The sequence below is a fragment of the Abramis brama genome (genome assembly GCF_963993115.1).
Source record: "Abramis brama genome assembly, chromosome: 10".
Taxonomy (NCBI): Eukaryota; Metazoa; Chordata; class Actinopteri; order Cypriniformes; family Leuciscidae; genus Abramis; species Abramis brama.
The window spans coordinates 34,427,930-34,433,929 of NC_139972.1; positions in this window are offsets into that span (position 1 = coordinate 34,427,930).

The following is a 6,000-nucleotide window of genomic DNA, read 5'->3' on the forward strand; positions in this document are numbered from 1 at the left end:
GCCGTACCCCCCAACATCAATCACCCGGAAGCGATACTTCGCATCCACAACTGCAAGCAGAACGATGGAGAACGTTCCCTTGTAGTTGTGGAACTGGGATCCTGAGTTGGGGGGTGCCTTGATAACCACATGCTTCCCATCCACCGCTCCAACGCACAGAGAGAAGTTCCACCGCTCCTGAAATCCCTCTGCGATGGACCTCCAGTCTTCGGTGGTGGGCACAGCCATGTAGTCCTCCACAAGGCAGTCCCAGATGGCAGTCACTACCTGGGCGACGATCTGGCACACAGTGGAGACACCAACCCGGTAGCTGGACGCTATCGTCCTGAATGAGTCCCCAGTGGCAAGAAACCTAGAAAACATTGTTATAAATATTGTTACAAGTACACTTGTAGTTACATATTAAACTATACATTCAACAGGAATACTATTAAATGGTTTATGGTATATTAAAATGCCAATAATCAAGCACTACATATAGACAATAATCAAGCACTACATATTGCTTACAGATAGAGATATTTAATTTCTAGGTTAATGGCTAGGTTATAGCAGTTAACTCAGTATCACTAGAAACTGTGTTTATACAGAGAAACATGACAGTATCACGTCTGCCAAGAGAATAATTTCTAGGCTAATGTCTAAGTTATAGCAGTTAACTCAGTATCACTAGAAAGATCACTGTGTTTATACAGAGAAACATGACAGTATCACGTCTGCCAAAAGAGAATAATTTCTAGGTTAATGTCTAGGTTATAGCAGTTAATTCAGTATCACTAAAAAGAGCGCCAAAAGTGGTATCCGTACCACAGTTTAAAAAAAACTGACTCTTTGCACCTGCAGTTGCCTCAGTACCTCACGCAGGTTTGCAATTGCAACGTTGTTGACCTCGGTGTCTGTAAGGGCCGATATTTCCCGATATGTGCGTTTGAGCATTTGACTTGCCATTTTCGATGTTGGTTCATTTGATTTATCATTTGTACAGCCATTTTGAGAGTTTGATTTATTATTTAATAATTTGACCATTTGATTTATCATTTGAACAGTTGTTTTGAGACTTTGATTTTATTATTTGATCTTTTTAAGCATTTGAATTTGAATTATGTTAGGAAAAAACTTCCATAGCTGTCTACGTGCCTGCATCATTGTTACAACTTAGGCCGGCGACACACTGGCTGTGTGGCGTGAGCGTGGCGTTTCTGTTGCATGTCAGCTGCGTGGCGTTTTCCATGTCTTTGCACACCAGAAACGTGTCAGAAGCTGCTGCTGCTAGGTGACATATGATAAGCCTCATTGGTGAAATATTTGACACATGGGGATAGAGTTGTGGAAGGCCTATACTTCATGTTAAACATAAATATATAGCAGCAAAGACAACGTCGGCAGTGTTGACGTCAAAATAGGCTATAGAATATTTCATTCTGTATTGACAGGTGCAGTATTTGAAAATTGATAATATTTTTTTAAATTACATTACAAACCTAGAGACTTTCAAACATCAAAATGACATATATTAATATATGTATATGTATGTCTAAATGACATATAAACATCTTTTCCTATTCTGTTTTGCCTGGAAACGCTTCCAACACGCTTGCGTGTCGCGTGAAAAATAGGTGTGGGTTCTATTTCTAGCATGAGCCGATAATCTATTTCTGGGTGTCACGCAGGCAGTGTGCAAGCTCTAACCTGTTAACATGGGAGCCGAAATAAAAACGGACACGCCACGCAGCTGAGACGCCACGCAGCCAGTGTGTCGCCGGTGTTACAATATATTTGGTTTCTGAAATATTTGGTTCCAGTGGGTGGGGCTATCATGAATATTCATGAGATCATATCGTGGGCAGGGTGACCAATACTACAGGCGAGTGGAACAGAAATAGTTAGTGAGCACCTCAGATCGCGTTTTGCACTAAAATACTCCTATAACTGGTCACATTTTGTAAATAATGAATCGATTTTGTAGCATGTGTTTACCTTAACTATTACAGACCTGATCACTATGTAGGACGCGTTGGAAGACAATTTTCTCAATTTCTCCCAGATTAGTTGTTGTTGACATTTTATGACAGCAGAACTGCACGTTTCTCATGAATGACTTAAAAAAAAAAAAAGCTTTTTAAATGTGTATGATTACATCTTTAAATAAATATTTAAATATTTATTCTGTCATCCTAAATTGTTTGCATATTCAGATAGTCTTTATTGAAATTATAGGCTGATTGCTCAAGACAACGCAAGAACTTGGAGTTGCATGTTTTGAATGTTGCTTTACAATCAACTGAAAATCATTTTTATATACAACCCCCATACTTAGAAGGTTATCATAAATGTTAAAATTAAGTTGCATGAACAGTTGTTTTCTCTTGCAATGTTTTAGAATGTTGGTCAAATTAAGTGATAATTATTTCAATTGTATTGATGTGTAACCTCTAAAGTAAAGCTCATCCATTCACATCATCCTACTCATAAGTGAACACAAATGCACTGGTGTACATTACAAAGCAAGGTCCAACTAAAGTAATGTTATGCTTAGTTTTTGCAATAAGTAGTTTATTATTTGCATTTTCTGCTGTAGAAATATTTCCCTTTTCTGACCTCATTATGTAATAACAGCCAAGTTTGGTGACCAAATAATTACTACATCACATTATGGGTTAGGATTTGCTCCATGAATGTAGCTCTAAATTGAAACTGAGCTATACGCATTTTCACATATAGGAACTTGTGGTTAAATGTTTTCCAGGAGTCTGTGAGATGTTTCTTGAAGGCATGCTCTGTACATTGAACAGTACTCAGGAAAAGAAACAAGGAAGAGGCCACTTTTATGTTTTAAGGCATTATTCAAAACAATGTAACAATCCAAATGTAAGTGTACTTAACTGTAACAAAACAGACAAAATGCTAGAAAATTGATTCATTTGGTTTTATTTTTATTTGGCACAGATTTCTGTATTCACAGATTTTATTTTATTTTGTCAAATTTCTGACGGTGCATTGAAATCATGCTGTGGATGGGAGTACCAAATGAAAGGCTTTGGCACCCAGGGCAAATAAAAACCTGTTTCTTGTTTGGCCGGTTCACACATTTCCAATGGTACCAGCCATAGCAACTGTCACATTCAATCTGAAAGAGACAGTGACATTATGAAATTTATCAAATTAAATAAGCAAAGTTAGATAAAAATAAACCCAAAAGTCAATGTTGTCCTGTGTGTGAGGATATTTGTCCCCACATGACAAGCAGGTCTTCTGTGGAAACAAAGGCATCAAGGTATTTGTGTAATGATGCATATCACCAAGCAATATCATGTATAACTTGGGTTTAAAAAACAAACAAACAAAACAAACAAAAAAAAACCTGTTTGCTGTAGCACACATAGGCCTATGTTTTGCCGCATCAGAGCAACATCTGCATCAGTGCATGGAAACTCCAAACTGCCCCCATTTAGAACTGCTTCAGCAAACTACAAAGAGCATTGACAAAGCAAATCAACATTTTTATTATATATATATATGCAACAATTCTGTACCTAGCAGACAAATACACCACGTGAATTCCCATCCCTTTGGATGCTGTTGACATTGCAATGTTTGACATTGCCACTTTGGGGTTGGAGTGCCTTTGCTGGCCATAAATTCACTTTGGTAGAAGAAAAGAAGATTAATAAAAATAACAGACCAACATTTTGAGTGTTTTCATACATTTGTCCTTACCTTACAACCATTCTGCAGTGAAGCAGTTTGCCTCTGCTTTCACCAAAGGAGTTTACATACAAAATGATTATTTCTTTGGGATATATCATCTGTCAAGATGGGGTCATGAATTAATGACTCACATTTAAGCCTTTGTAGTTTACAGAGAAGGATGGAGAAAAAAAAGGAACAAACCAGGAGTGTCCAGTGGTCAGTCTCGTTAACTGACCCCATTAGCACATCATATGCCTCTAGATCCATCTACAGCATACAGGTATAAATGTGGCATTCCAATAACAGATTACCAAATGATCTGAGAACATGATAGTTACTTGTATGGCATCAGGATTTTTTGTTCTTTACCCTTTTCATCAAACTGGCCTTCATCTTCCAAATATTTGTGGTTTGAAAGGAATCCAGGACAAATGCACTGCCTGAATAATTCCTCACAAGGCAGGTCAGGTACGCATTAATGACCTGTGGTCAAAAAGAATGATGACAGACTTGCAAGGTATAACTGTATGACTACAGAATATGGTCTATTCTAAAAGCAAAATGACAGTGAACTACAGGAAATTGTATCAATCATGTTAACTGCAGCACAAACCTCACTTTCAAGTTTAGCACCAGGTTTGAGGCATTCCAAATCCCAGGTAAAGACCTTGTACGGGCCAACTTTACTGCAAAGTTTCCCACCCATTTTCCTTGCCCATATGTCTTGCAAAACTACAGAGAGATAGAGAAGAAAAGCTTGAACAAATGTTATTTACATGTAGGAGAAATTATGAAGGAAAACACATACAACATACAACAAAACAAACATACTTTATTCAAAAGCTAAAGAAAATAAATAAGTTTTTAAATAAGACTTAAAAGTTGTAATCGATGGAGCTGACCTCACATGGAATGGGAGACTATTCCAGAGTTTGGGACCTACCACGGAAAAAGCACGATCTCCTTTTGATTTTAAATTACAACGAGGTACCTTTAAAAGTCGTTGATCGGAGGACCTGAGAACTCTAAAAGGAGAGTAAGGAACTATAAGATCACTGATGTACTGGGGGGCAAGGCCTGACAATGCCTTGTAAACAAACAAGAGAATTTTAAAATCAATCCTAAATTTGACCGTAAGCCAATGTAGGGATTGCAGTACCGGAGTAATATGTTCTCTCTCACGCACCCCCGTTAAAAGCCTTGCCGCTGCATTCTGCACTAACAGTAGGCGGACAAGCAGAGTCTGGGGGAGACCGATATATAAAGAATTGCAGTAATCAAGCTTAGATGTAATAAAAGAATGAACTACAATTTCTAAATCCTTACTGGATAAAAATGCTTTACTTTAGCAATTGATCTCAGGTTAAAAAAGCTTCCTTTGACAACGGCACCAATCTGTTTCTTAAAGTTAAGCGATGAGTCCATGATTACCCCTAAACTCTTTACATGATTCTCAGTCTTTAGGGATAAAGAACCCAAATGATCAGGAAAGCTAGATGAGACGGGAGAGCCTACAATCAAAACCTCAGTTTTACTCTCATTTAATTGGAGAAAGCTGCTAGATAGCCAGAGTTTAATGTCACTGTAACATTCCTGTGCTTTGTCCAACGAACAGGTTTTATCTAGCCTCACAGGAAAGTAGAATTGGAGATCGTCTGCATAGCAATGATATGAAATGCTATACTTTCGAAAAACACTGCTTAAAGGAAGCATGTAGAGCGAAAACAGCAACGGTCCCAAAATTAAAGGAGTAATTCTCTAACCTTGTTCACAAATGTTTTGCCTTGATCAGTCAAAAACCTTTTTGGGGCACCAAAATCTGTAAAATAGCTTGACAATGCAGGCTGTTACCTCGTCAGCACTCTTAGTCTTTAGTGGGAAAGCCTCACACCACTTTGTGAAATAGTCTACCATTACACAAATGTACTGGTAGCCCTCTTTAGTTGGTATGAGCTTTCCCACTAAATCCATGCCAACAATGTCCCATGGCTCAGCCACCTGACGAAAAAAAAAACATCATTACTTTCTTAAAGTAAGAATATTCTTCATTAAACAAACACACAACTTACCTCAATAGGGGTATATTCAGCTTTGTCCTTAATTTCAGCTTGTTTTTTCTGGCATGCTGCACAGTGCATAACTTAAAACATTTTTGTTTAATTTCATTTTGATAGAGCTAGGAAAGTATTAAGACATGAATGTCAGTTAATTGCAGTCACCCAGGTTTTAATATCAATGGTAATGGTAGGCCAATAAAACCTTTTACTAATGGCATCAGATGTCTTCTGAACACCACAGTGTGCACCAATC